At 35.4% G+C, this 15200-nt stretch overlaps 1 protein-coding gene across 23 annotated transcripts in view; it reads right to left on the reverse strand.

Annotated features, from left to right (window-relative positions):
* Positions 1-15200, reverse strand: part of MEF2C (myocyte enhancer factor 2C) — a 168131-nt gene that overhangs the window by 134386 nt on the left and 18545 nt on the right. For 2 of the 23 annotated variants that reach the window (XM_033110070.1, XM_033110068.1), the window contains exons 1-2: positions 14141-14253; positions 13490-13534 (exon numbers count right to left, since the gene is read on the reverse strand). The exons of 7 other annotated variants lie outside the window; for them this stretch is intronic. The gene's annotated coding sequence lies outside the window, so the exon portion shown is untranslated. Of the gene's footprint in view, positions 1-13489; positions 13929-14140; positions 14254-15200 lie in introns of those variants that run through there. 14 more of the 23 variants (XM_033110089.1, XM_033110088.1, XM_033110064.1 and 11 more) reach the window with 9 other exon arrangements.

A 15200-nucleotide genomic window follows, 5' to 3' on the forward strand; every position in this document is an offset into this window, starting at 1 on the left:
ATCTTCAACTCTGGGAGATATTTAAATACCATGATCTGAATACAAAATGTAAATGTGTACATTATCTATCTGCATGTGCACATATATGCAGTATGTACTTACTACACATACTTAAAATTTCAAATTCTGCTAACTTATTAAAGTTATTTCAGGAACGAATGCACGTTTCTATTGCTTGAATTTTTTTATTTATATAAAACCAGAGAAATTGTTTTCTATGAAAACAACAAAAAAATTAATTTTTATTGAGAATACTTGATAGGAATAGAAACACCCAAATAAATAAAAATTAAGTTCAGAAATATTTACCTATCACGCTTTTAAAATGTGAAAATCTATAAAAGAAAAATGTCACATTATTTTGAGATAGTACAATTTATCACGTGTCTCCATATAGGATAAGATAGCTTAACTGCTTTTGGTTTAATTTAATGGTGTCAAAGACTTAAGGGAACCCATATTACCTATGAAGTGAAATAATTGGTATTTATGACTATACCCTACATAGTATATCACAGTATTTTAAAATAAAGCCTTGATTTGAGTAGGAAAGTAGTTTGTTTTTAGTATGAGATATGTTTAATGATTATGAAGTAAATTTCGTAATTGGAAATTGGATTTTTTGTAAAAATCTTTGGTTTATTTTAAACATTCCTATAAAAATCTAGCCTTTAATTTAAATACAATGCATTTTGTCCATCATTAAAGACGTTTGTGAACTGTAATATTTTTATTTTTAATGGAAAATAAATATTTGGTCAAAAACATGTTTAGAGGAAAGCTTTTGGTTTAAAACTATTGTATTATAAAAGTTTCTTAGAAATCTCTTAAAGGCTGAGTACAAAACTAGGGCAATGCATATATTCTCAGTTACTCTTTAAAAAAAAACCTGTAAAAGTGACTATAGTGGCATGTTCTGACACATTCTTTTCATAAACCGAACCCTGTTAGTGACAGCAGAACAGATTGTGTGCATCTGCTGGGAATGAGCCAGATGACAGTGGAAAAACGCACATGGATACCTTGGCACAGCAAATAAAAAATGGAGAAAAAAAGACCTGGAAGAGAAAGTGCTCAACTTTAATTGAAACATTCTTTCCAACATGATGAACTTCATCCAACCACCTCTTGTAGCCTGTCAATTTTACATATAAGAATGTGTTTTAAAAGGGTCCTTTGTAAATTAGATCTGTTTTGTCCTCTCTTAGCACTAAATAATTGACTCGGGTTTTGGATTATTTCTTCAAATTATGGCAAATGTAGTAAGCATTAAGGTAGAAAAAGAGGCCAAACCACTCTACCAGTCTGGTACAAGAATGCCAAACTTTCAAAAAAAAAAAAACCCTTTCAGGTTTAAGTCAAATTTTAAATATCTGGGTTAAGTTTTGAATTATGTGGGTATTATACTGCTGCATGCTAGAGATGCCACAATTCAAATATTCTGCAAATGTGACTATTGTAAATGCTGCTTGCACTCAATAGTGCTACAATATTTTATTTTATGCTGATCAACCACAGCATTGTTTAAACAGTTGGCTCAATAGCACTAGAAAGGTCCATACATAAAAACAAATGTGCTTCTATAAATCATATCAGGAAGTTCTCTTGGATGCTCTGATTACAATGACAATTTATTCTATACAGTATACAATGCAAATTTTAAACTGAAGACCAAGTTGTTTAATAGATTAGTAGTCTGACTGAAGCAGCTGCAGTCAAAAAAAAAAAAAAATCTGGTGATTAACAGCCATTTTCCAGTAATCATAACCCTGGAAAGGGCTACTATGCCGGGGCGGGGGTGGGGGGGGGGTTGCAGATGGGAATAATTCTCTAAGCCCATGTGCCTTAGATGGCTCCATCATCATCATGCAGACTTATTATTATTATTATTATTTTTAAATTAAAGTTTTTAGAGGCATCCTTGATTGCAGTGTTGGGAGCTGTCCATGCTGTTTTACCATAGCGAAGTCCACTATGAAAGAGTTTCTTGCACTGAGCACTCTTTAGCCAGGCATTAAAACAGGGCTAGGAAAGAAAGCTAGTGTGAGGTGCACACTAGAGGGGCATTAATCCAGAGCATGAGAATAATTTCAAACGGTCACAGCTCCACAGGCTGTCTACACTGGGCAGACCTCATCAACATAACCTGTCATCCAAAATATGAATTTCTTTGAGAAACTAAGTGACTATAAATGGTGAACAAAAAGGAGGTAAACGGACACTTGAGACCAGAAGTAGCCCAATTTTCATCCACATCTTACTTAAATTTATTTGTGTTATCAAAAGATACAATCCTCAGGTAAAATTCTGCATCTTCTGTACCACTTTCTATTTCTTCTCACATGAATAAAAATGCCCAAATTAAGATAATTTGAATCTGAAATTTGATAAACTATAATTCAAATGAAAGAGCCAACAAATCTGGAAAATGAAAAAGCACAGTGGGAGTGCTATTTACTTACTTTTAACTACTCAAATAAAAAAATGCAGTTTGCCTTTACTAGTAAATACGATTCATTAATTTATTCATCAAATAGCTATAGATTACCTATTATATGCAAGAGTAATTGTGAAGGAATAGAAAGATGAGTAAATGACACTCATTCTTCATAAGTTAATTCTATCTCCATATACAATTAAAATCATGCACTAAGAAAAAGTAAGGAATGTTAATGTATCCTTCAAAAGTGGATAATACTAATGCTAAGGGGAACAAAACCTGCAGAACTCTCGGTGAGGTTGTTCTCACTATTAAAACCACCTAATAATTCTATGTACATCAAATGTTTCCTCCAAACTGAACTTTTATTAAAACTAAGCAATAATCTACCTGAAATTCGTACATTTCAATAAATGACTTTTAAAACTTATAGATGAAATTATTCTTTCTTTGGTTCCATTTATGTTCTAAAAACAATATGATATTTATTTAATAACGTCTGATTCTGTGAAATGTTCTGATGTTCGTGAAAACATATATTGTACTTAGCGATCATTACCACTGGCCTAACATCGCATCAGAATTAGATAGAGCCTTGCCCTGAAAGTGACCCAATTTTAATGGTATGAAAGTATTATTGAAAAAAAATCAAAATAATTATCCCACCAAGCATTTCTAAGTGATCATCACTGGCAGGAAGAAAACATAGTAAAATAATGTATGGTGCGATGATAATAATTTACTAATTACTGATCACTTACATTGTGCTTTTAGATGTATTATTCTGTTTAGTCCTTACAACTCTAAAAGGTGGGTGGTCTTATAATCCCCATTTCACAGACGCTGAAACTGAGGCTTTCTGGTGGTTAAATAACTTGCCTAAAGTCACTCACCAGTAAATGGGAGGCGGGGATTTGAACCCCGTCTGTTCTTTGTTCATAACCATTCCTCTCTATTCTTTATGGGCCACTTTGTCTAATAGCACACACATGTATAATTCGAGGAATGAGATTAAGTATGGCGATGGGGTCATCACTCTTTTATGCTTGCAAACAAAAAGAACTGATTTTCTCTTTCTCTTGTAGTCATCCTCAGCTTCTCATGCTTTTCGTCTGTCTCGCCGCTCCCCCCCAGCCCCATTCGCCCTCGTCGCCTCCATGCATCGTGCCCTGCCCATGCACATGCAGCTTGAACTTTTGGCCCGACATGAGGTTTTCACAGAACATCATGAAAGCCATAGCTTGGTTCAGCTACTCTAATAACTGTACCCCATCCTGAGACTTCATAATGCTGTGCATTTTTGCTGTGGATGTACCATCTACTGACTCTGAAGCTGTCAGTGGTTCCTTACAAAGACATCATCCTGAAGTCTTTGCTGTTTCAAGATCAGTGTCTGAAGCTCTTTCATGACATGGCATTGTGCTGTGATGAACCACATCAATCTTTCAAGTGTAAGGAGATACGTCCACACCTGAAACAATTCTATGAGCTCACATGTGTAGTTAAAACAAGTTAAAAGTGCACGTGCTTCCTCACAATACCAAGTATTTTGAAGCAAGAAGGGAACTCAGGAGAGAATCCAAAAACAATAAAAACTAAGGTAAAAAAGGGTGAAATGAAGAATTCTTTGATTTTTGAAACTATAAAATGAGAGTGGGGGGGAATCACACAGCACCCACTCTAACTCAAGAAAGATCAGTCCTGGAAGGGACACTGTCCATTCATTTCAACCAAAGGGCCATAGGGAAACAAGCAATGGGCCTGAGTATTTACCCGGCCCTTGCAAATCTATTTAATGACATTGTGGGAATTTCTTTTTGGTTTATGTAAGAGGACAAAAACTCAACAGTGAAAGAAAAGAAAGATGTAGTCAAAATTATTTCCTTAATCTATAACCTATATAGACTCTAAGTGGTCTTTGGATAAATACGAGAAATGAACAAATGGATACACTTATTATTTTTTTTTAATAGTCAGGTTTGTTAGGCTTGATTCAGTTAAGAAAAAATCCTGATGGAATTAAGTCTGGATTTATACCTTTTTAACATATTAACTGTTACAGAAGAAGGCTGAAAAGATCTACTTTCCGGACCACAAAACCTTTCCTTAAAGACCACCCAACAACTTAATGAGGTTCCTTAAATGTGAATGAAAATCAGGCACTTTAAAAAAAGTACAGTACTTGGTAATTTATTGGTTAACAGTTAAAAATTTTTAAATTCTTGCCCAGAGAATTACCTACTTCAGGAACCTCCATGAGATTCATGTTCTAACCAGGTATAGTTTTATAATGTTTAAATAGCAAGAAAATCCATTTTCTAGTCAAAAATTTTTATCCAGTACACATTAAACTGGAACTTTACAATGTATGTAACAATATTTATCGAGTGGTAATGATTCAAATTATCCTATAGCTCCGGAGAATTCCAAGAAGATAAAGAAGGTCTGTACCATCTTCTAAATAAAAGCAGTTTTAAAGGTTAATAAATCTGATTTTTAAACAGAATTTCTAATTTTGTAAGAAATAAATGTCAAAAAATTACTGACTCCTAGGTATATTAATATATGCAAAAAAAGTTCAACATTTTCCCCCTTGCTAATGAGCCTTGAAAGTGTGCCAGATGTAGGATCCTTGTTCATAACACCTATTGCCAAGATTTGGCCATTATGATCATACTCCTATGAGTGCATTTACATTTTAAGATCTAAGTTGTATTAATTTCTTGACACTTATTAGGAAATATTTGCATCCATAGTAAAAATAGTTGCTTGATATTTAAATATAATTAAAATGATCTTTCTTATCTCTTTTAAAGAGAAAATTAAATTACATTTAACTGTTGTTCTGACTTGGTAAATTTTATATAGGCAATTAACAATTGGTTTAGTGGGTTAATGACTAAACATTTATACACCATTTGTGTACTGCTAAATCGATAACTTAGTATAAAAATAAAGTTGCAACAAATATTTATTATGTAGTAGCATTTCTACTTAAGGTTCCACTTAATATATTTCTATAAGAGAAGGCTAGTTTTAGAAAGGTGTGCTGGCAACAACTTGACTACACTTCACATAAATGAGAATTTGCTACTGACTGAAAGGAACCATGGTGGCTAGAAATTATATTTTAATAAGATTTTAAAAAATCTCATTGGTAACGAGTGAAAAATGTCACTGGTAATTAAAGACTGGTTTTAACAATTTTTTACTCATTATTTTACAAGGAGAAGTATGAGTTTTCAGACTACAGTTTCAAATGTAAATGCAGATATTTGGAAGTTGATTTATTTTGCATGGTAATAAGCACATCACTTACACTGTACCTCTCAAATGAAGAGGATAAACCAAATCTGAAAACTGAAGCCCATATTTTCTCTTTGTGCTCTGTATTTTGACCTAGCAATCATTAAAAGTGTGTCTATCAATAAAAATGACTGTAGTGCCACATATTGTGGTGGAACATTGCTATTTCCTGAGATAAGTACAAAAAACACTCAGTGTTAATTTGCATCACAAAATGACCTAACATATCTGGAATATAATGCACAGGCTTCATTGAAAAGAAACCATTATACTTTTTCTCTGCAAAATAAAAAAATACAGACATCTGATTGGCCCTGTGTGTACTAAGGGGAGGAGGATGGGGAAGAGGTCTCATTTTCTATCTTACACCTATTGTTTTATGTATTCTAAACTGCTATCTGGGAAGAAAATGGAAACCTACTGAATTCACTTTGCAGTTAATGTCTTAGTGATTTAAGAGGCTGAATTTCCAAGTTAAAGAAGGCAAACATTATGCTTTTCCTTTCCCAAAGTGATTGCCCAGGAAGAAGGCTCTCTGCTCCTGAGCCTACACAAGAGGAAAAAAAGGACATGACTGCGGGCTGAAATCACTCCGAGACAGAAGACGGGAAGTTTATGATGTGGCACTGTGCACTGTATCTGGTCTGCAGCCAGGAAGTTTGCATTTTGTAGCTCTGCTGCCAGTACCTGCCCTGAATATTCAGAAATAAAAATACACCAGAGCTCTACCTTAGAAACTGGATGTTACAAAGAATTAAAAGAGTCTATTTTACTTTCTTCATCCTGAGTATAATTACTGTTTTTAAAAAGAAAGAGCTAAAGCTATAGTAACTGAAGGGTTTTTTTTTGTTTTGTTTTGTTTTCCTTTTTAAACTTCTCAAACTACCTTCCCACAAAGCCATTTAAGTTAAATAGGACATTTACAGACTCACCTACATGACGGATATAACTTAAAACATCTGCTCAGACACGCATGTTCTGTTCAGATATAAAGAACATGGCAAAAATACTGAAAAATATAGGGGCGTTATGATATTAATAATGTGTGTTCTGTGTGTGTGTGTGTGTGTGTGTGTGTGTTCATTAAACAGATTTTTGACTGCAATTAGGTAGTCGGTCTTATAAAGGCTTCCTTGTGTGACCATGATTTCTAAAAATAAAATGCTCCAGTGAATATTTCTGCTAAATAATCACATCTTCAAAATTACTTGAAAGAAATCCCAATCCCTTATGTTACATTAAGCAATAATACCAGCTTTCTATAATGAGCCTTGGTTGTACACCTTATGCATGGTCAACAATTAATTAGAAGGTTAAAAAAAGCATGTATACTCTATTAAGTCGTAGACTAATTTCCTGGTCTGTCTTTACTTATTTACATTAGCGCATCTATTTTCAAATTTTGCAAATATTAATACATAAACACATCTAAATCAAAGCTGCTTATCTTCGAGGTTCCCGGGAAGACACATTCTCTTCCTTATCATTCTAAACTTGCTGAAAGAATCATAGACATGTAAAAGGAAGGGAGAGGTAGTTGTTAGCTGTTTTTTTTAAAAAAAACAAAACACTGCATTCTACCAAAAGCCCATATCCACCACTTTTTAAAACCAATATGCTAGAGATCCATAGTATCTGAGAACAATTTATATGACTTCTTCATGTGCATCTTATCTATGACAACAAGATACAAGAAGAAAACCAGACCATGCTCAGGATATTTGTAAAAAGCAGGTTCTCAGCAGGGACTGCTTCAGAGATCAGGTTCTCCAGTCTCTAAGTTTAAGGTACTTATTTAAGTCAGTGCTAGAAGATTTGCATTGTCATTCTAAATGAATCACAATCACTTGCAGGATGAACAACATTGCTCCATTCATTTCAAATTTACAGCATTAAGAATTAATAAAGTCTCTATAACATCTGCATTATTAAAGAGTAATGATTCCTGCAGAAATCTGCCCGTAATACGTTTACTGTTTATATCGCTTGTAATATCGCCAATTTCCTTTATAATGTCCTCAAGATTTTCTTTATGTGTACTTCGAACTTTGTTTACACTAGCCACTATATTTTAAAAATAATTATAGAGATTTAACTTGGGCAATATAATGACAATGTACAATAAAGGCATTATGGTGATGACAAATGAATGTTATTCATCTTATCACTTGAAAGCAAAACACGGATTTCTGTAACAGGTATCACATACTATCCATACTTAATAAGAATGTGACTTTTTGCAGTAAACATTAAATAATACAAAGAAATGTGAGATACTATTTTTAGGTAATGGTTTTTATAATCTTATTTTTTACAATGGTACTCTTTGTTATAGAATTTTCTTTAATTATTTACATACACATAAACAACTAACATAAGAACATCGATGCTATCTACTTATTCTTAAGAGAGAGTTAGGAAACGGGTGCCTCTAGCTCTCTTTATCCCTTTATATCTCAATTCATCTATAAAATAGTTACTATTGAATTCTTGTTTTGAGCAAAATTAATTCTAGTACACTTTATGAAAGTTAAATTACTAAAATTACAACACTTTCATAGACTTTTTTCACGATTCAGTGTGAGAAAGGTTATTAATAACTGCTTTTAGAAAAACCCTGACAGTTTCCTTTGCTTACTGACTATAGCAGACCATCAGAAATTATTTTTTCTCATGCTGTTATTCACTTACTTACTGCATATTTGCTTCAATTCTCCAAGGGGAAAAATGTGGCTCTTGTGGGAAAGGTCCACCCCTTTCTACGTTTGCTTCCTTGAACTAAAGGAATACACCCCCTTACATTCTTTGAAATGTATCCAACATGCACAGAATTGTAATAGCACTGTATTATTGCCCAAATCAGAAAATCTTAAATGAGAGTTAAATATTGTTAAAATGTGGTATGTTCTGAATCAGGAGAACTCAGTGACTAATATGTATATAGATAACAGCAATGAACTATATTCAGTCTAGTGTCTAAAAGTTTGAACGCTGATAACACTTGTGTTAATGAAAGAAATTTGTGAATGTTTTTGTGCATGTGTGTGTTGTATGGAGACTCAGGAAGAAGCCCACAAATGCTACAGGTTTTTGAGGGCATCCTTTGAATTTAAGACCCATTAAGGGAATGCCTCCTCCCTTTCATAACTATTTTAAAGAAAAAATATTCAGAAACTAAAGTATCCATCTTCGTAAGTAGAGTCAGAAAGCTATTTGAAATCACAGATGTGCAAAGATACTGCAAGTCTACACTTACCCTAATGACAGAAAACTCACACCAAAGTTAGTATCCACTAACTTCTACCTCATTAAGACAATCTTCTGGTCATGAGAAGTTATGTTCTAATAAGTCTTCCTCCAATTATGTACAATAATATACTCCCAAGGCAAGTATTATTTTATTTTCTAATAAAGTGACATACTCTATATTTGAGGGAATCTGTGCATTTATATTTACTTTTTTTTCCTAAATGCTTTTTTTCTTCATTCCCCTTTTACAAAGAAATTCCTAAGTGTCAAGACACAGAGTTGGCAAAATTTTATATCTCTTTTAAGATATTTTAGTGTTTAAATGGTTAGTCCCTTAGCAATTTGCTCATCAGACATTTCCGGATGAACACAACTATATAATTTCCAGGCCTACAAAATGGAAGCTATGCTATTCTGCCTATGTTTTTCACTTAGAATAAGACTGACTATAAACAGTGAATATATAAACTGGAACTAAAGATAATAAACTTATTAAAACTTAGTAAGATATTGTTATGGTCAAAGAAAACCTGAAAGTGTGTGCCACAAATCCACTCAGATGAAACATCTCATTCACTAGAAGTTCCTATCTTATTATAATGCACAGAAAATTAAACACATAAATATTAATTTTATGTATCACAGAAGATGTTGGCAATGAAAATGTAATGTTTACATTTATGGGTGACTCATTAGTGTTTTATTGTGTGAAACACTAGGAGGCATCAGTTGGGTAAAAAAGGAGTTCAATTTTTAAAGAAGCAAAAAATTACTGTAGAGTTGGATGTGTAAGAAGTTGGGGTTTTCAAAATGCTATTATGTAAACCAAACTTTATTCTCTGAAATAAATTCTCAAAACATCATATTTTGTTATAAAGAATGATCTATATTCATAAATAATATAGTTTGGCAAATAAACACCTATCAAGATATATTTCAAATATGGATTCATAATTATACAATTACACATTTTTATGAAGAATATAGTTTGTAACAGAATAACATAATGGCTACTGACTACTATGCATTTTCTACTCAGTTACTCAATACCATGAGTGTATATTTTATTTCTGGCAAATTCTGTTTTGTGCTATCTACAACGCTCTGAAAATATCTACTGCAATTAAGCCTTATAACTGTTTCGCATAAGCAGCCAGAACTTGATGTCTGTTCATAAAGAAGTGATGGAACTTAAAATTTAAGCAATGAAGACACATATAAAAAGAACATGCTTTCTCTTATTTTACTATTGAAAGCCTGTCATTTGAAAACTGAGTTTTCCGCAGTTTGAATGGCTCTTCATAACGATGAAGCAACAAGGTTGTGGTATACTTATCTAGCAATCATTTGAAATTGGACTGTCTTGCCATTTCTCAACAATCAGCTTTTATCTTTGACCTATCAATATCACACATGAACTGGGTAATCCGTCTTTTGTAAGGTGCACAGACTGTTGTCGCTCCTGGTTTTGTGAATCGCCTCTGTAATCTGGTTTGATTTCCTAAAGATGACAGATCTCGGTGAACAGTCAAGCTTTACTGAGTGCAAGGCAGTCCACGCGCCCATGAGATTAAGGTACAGTGCTGAGAACGGGGATCTTAATCACCTATCCTTCCACATGCAGCACACAGACTGATCATCAGTGATTAAATCTTTTCATTGTGTCTAGCCAGTCTCTATATTCATAAAATGAATATGTGCATTTTTATAAGTTTTAGATATTAATTTGCGGGGTGTTTTCTCAGAGGATGTGCTTTTGAAAAAATGTGGAACTTTATTAATAATCTCTTTAAAGTCCATTCTGTGACCCTTAATTGAGTATGAAATTTTCCCATGTTGTTTTGAATCATGTCCCTGAAGCCAGGGTTCTCTGTTTAATAACTATTTTTTTGTTGTTATGTAGCACAAGTGTTGCTGCACAGATATTTCCCCATTTTTGTCACTTTCTGAGATTTCATAGACTCAAAACATACCGCACATAGAATTGGGAAATAAAACCACAAAATATACTACAATGAACAGAAGAAAGTTTTGAAATATAATGTTAACAGTGGCCAAGGAGTTATTTAGCTCAGTTTTTTATAAAAGGAATTTAAATAAAAGAAATAATTTCTTAGAAAGATATGGTTGTAATGTTATGCAATTTATTGATTCGGTAAAGTAAGCGCCAAGGAAGATAGTCATAGAAATCTGAAAAATATATAATATGATGCTTTTTCAAGATTCAATTTTGAATCCTGAGATAGTCCTTTTCCCTATTGGAATGAGCCATTTCCCCCAAATTTTGAAAACTGAATATGTTTACAAAGAAGAAAACAGACAAGATGCAGTCAAGTTCTTGTTATTTAAATTTCCTGTATTTAATGTGTTTCTATTCTGAAAAGTTAATATATGTAATTGCATACTTTTAAAGTATGAACAGCTCAGGAAAGGTGGAAAATTTATTTTTGTTATAAAGTGCTCACTTTTTATTTAAACCAAAGAAAAATTATTATTTAATAAAAATTGTATCTTTAATATTGTCTTTCACTATATTCCACATACTTATACAGCAATCAGAATGCAAATAGTGTAATTAATGAATGGAGTAAAATATTGTCTTTCGTAAGAAGTCTGGAAAAAATGCCACAGACACTCCAAAGTTGTGTGAATTATGTTAATAAAAGAACAGTAATTTTAATGAAGTTTAGTAAAACTTGAAGTAAAGATAACCGCCAACTATTGTCTTCTTAAGTTGATTTGGGGACCATATTTTAAACAAACACTGAGTTTAAAGTGTTTTGACAAAAACTTTTAGAATTGAGTTACTAGTCTAATATATAGCCAAATGTATCTTCCTACAAATAGAATGAGATATTTTAGAGATTTTTTTTAAGTTCTGAACCACTTGCTTTAGAACTACTTCTTTTAACTTAAATAATTTCATGCATACACTAAGACAATAATATGGTTTCTTAACTGCATTATGTTTAACTGAAACTGATGGAGAAACAAATATACTGCTTGTGCCATACTGGTACATACTGAACGGTTTCAAAGACTAGCCAAAACTGACATTATTTAAAAAATTAATTAAGATGTTTCAGTTTTAAATTGGAGATTGTTAATCTATTTAAAGCTAAAATTAGTATGCAATTCAGAGGTTAAACGGGCTTCACAGGTGGTCACATTTCCATGTCTTACCAAGTCTCTAGGGATTGAAGTTATTATACTCTACATAAACATCTTGACTCTGCAACCACAATTCCATTGCAAGGTGCCAGTGAAAAAGAGGCTGGTCACTCTTTTTGACTGGTATAATGAGGTGGCTGGAGTTCCCTTTATAGCACTTAGAAAATATATGCAGTCACTAGCCATTTCACAGGACAGTTACTATTAGAGTTAATATCAGATTCACAATAGTAAAACCCACTTTGCGTCAAAGCAATTCTCCACTGAGGACCGGTTACAGAACTGGCAGAGAGCCCGATTCTACCTATTATACTGTCGGCATTCACATATAAAGGTATTTTATACAAAAGACACACATTCCTAAAATTTGAAGAAAAATAGGTTTTCCCAAAAAATAACGACTGGACCTAGAACAGTCAGAAATGCTTTAGATATAAAATTTCCTTTAAGAATCAATAGCCATATTCTGGGAAGGAGATAACATTAGTATCAAATTTAAATACTTGCATTAATATTTAATATCATAAACAATGTGCCTGCCGTGTTTATATATACTTGCTTTGTTCCAAACTTTACCACTGAGTTTGGTAACTTTCATCCAAAGTCCAAACAGAAGGCGGTTTAAGTGATTTAACCTTGTTTTAAACAGCTATGTATTTGACTTGACCTAAACAGCAATGCATATACTGAAACCCCAACATGAACTGTGAAATGTATAGACTATCATGGCCAGGGTATTACTTTTTGTCCACACCAATTAAGAAGCCTTCTATCAAGGCAGCACTTTGGTAAGGGAACGGGATGCACAAAGGTATATTCTGACAGACAGCCACGCTTTAGCTCAAACTAATCCCAAGAATTAGTGGCTCAGAAGCATAAGCCAAAGCAAATCAGAGTCTTTGGGGGCACTCAGAGGAGCATCTTTCCACAGTGAACGAACGGCCAGTTCTTAAGGCATGTACTTCAAGGTCACAGGACATTCTGTGAAATATTAAAATCTACCAGCCTCCACACGCTCCACCATATCAAACATGCTAATGACGTGAACTAACTTCACGAAACTTTAAACACAGTGGTGTGACAAGAACGAGTCAGGAGTGATTTCAATAACTGATGGCAAACGGATAAGACTATCTAAAAAGTTACTTTCAGCAACAGACGAGGAAATCATGGAATCTAACGAAAAGAATGCACAACAAGCCTCAACTTCAGCCTTCAAAAAGGCACAGGGATAGACCCAGTGCCGGGGAATATACTGATGCAAATTTTAGAGACAATACCCAGGCTATTTCTATTTTCTCGAGAAATGTCAGATGTACTTACAGGAAGGAAGACCCGATCAGATTAGTCCTTGGGATATTTTCCTTTCTTAAGAGAGAGAGAGAGAGAAAACAACAATAATCTTTACTTCGTCCAGCCTTGAAGTGCTTCTCCACCTGATTCAAACATGCAGCCACGGCGACCCACACAGAACCTTCAAAGTCAATCCAATAGCAGCCCGAAGATGTCTGGGTGTACGCGTGTGCTCAAGTGTCTGTGACTGCGAGCAGAGCAAGCAGAGAGCTGGAGACGATGTGTGTGTGTGCGCGCGCCAGCGCGCGCGCGGAAAGAGTGCGAGCGGGGGAGGCGCGCTCGGGGCCGCGCATTCGCGCGCGCCAAGGCCGCTGGAAGGAGGGGGAACGAGAGGAGGAGGAGGAAGACGAGGAGGAGGAAGAGGAGGAGGAGGAGGAGGAGAAAGTGGCTCTCAGCGGCCGGCCGGATTAAAAGTAACCAGACTCGTCCAGAAAACTGCGTCCAGGAAGGAAGTGACAGAAGACGAATGGGAAAAGGAGAGCCGCTCACAGCCTTTGAAACATCGCGTAAAAACGGCGGGGGGCGGGGGGAATGGTGGAAGGATATTGGGAGGGGAGGCGAGGCGGGGGTGGCAGGGAAAATCGGAGCACGGGATTCTAAGCAGCGCGAACGACGAAGTACCTCTTGCCTTCTTTTTTTCCCTTTATTTTGTCCTTGCCTGTGCCTTTGCCTCGCGCTGCCTTTCATTCCTTCTCTCCCTCCCTCATAATCCCAAACCGTTGACTCTCTCCTCGCGAGCTGGAGAAATCATCAGTTTCACTCTTGCAAAAGGGGGGCGGGACTAGACCTCCGAACATTTTAATAAAACAAACATACAGCAGTTCGCTCCTCACCCCTCCAGTCTCAACTAGATTGATAAATTACTCCACTACACTACTTTAATTATGTATATGGTATGCAGAATAAATCACTGAACATCAGTACCTCAATCAAGCACTTTTAAATGATAATTGCATCTTGGTGAATCAATCTTTCCATTCCTGACATTTTGCTAATTTTAGTTTTACGGTAGGGTAACGGCACATGCCACACGCACAGCTAATGACAATTCTTTATTGCACCAAATGAAGACAACACCGCGAGCGGCGGCTCGCTGCTCTCTGCCGGTACCGTAGCCGAGGACGCTCCGAGAACCGAGTGTTTGGCTGCCGCGCGCTCGCTCCCCGGGGACGCTGCGAGCGAGCCAGCCAGCCAGCAGGAAAGTCCTTCTAAAGTCGGGATCTTTCCTCTGACCAATAGGAGCGCGACCCTAATAGTTGCTCTTGTGACTTTTCTCCCGTTTGGAGACGCGTTAACCACTTCATTCTTCCACCCGTCCGAGCGCTCCTCTATTACTTACGCGTAAAAGCCACTGTCCAGGATATCTGCAGCACCCGATTCCAGCGCGCTTTTCCAGGACGCCCAGAATACGCGATTTTCAGCTCTGGGAGGTCGGAGTGCTAGAAAGTGAGCCTACATGGTTCTCAAATTTTAGCAATAAAAGAATTACCAGTATTTGAAATCTCGACTTCATCGCGGGGCCATGAACTTTCTAATCAGTTTGGAAATATTTAGTAAGGCGGCAGCTTCCTCGGAGATTTCCCCCTCCCTCCTCCTACTCTCTCTCTTCCACACCTGACTGGATTTTATCCAGGGCATTACCATGTAAACCAAAACAACTTCCCAAATGCATTAGGCTTCC

Source organism: Rhinolophus ferrumequinum, chromosome 7, assembly GCF_004115265.2.
Source record: "Rhinolophus ferrumequinum isolate MPI-CBG mRhiFer1 chromosome 7, mRhiFer1_v1.p, whole genome shotgun sequence".
In the NCBI taxonomy this organism is placed as follows: Eukaryota; Metazoa; Chordata; class Mammalia; order Chiroptera; family Rhinolophidae; genus Rhinolophus; species Rhinolophus ferrumequinum.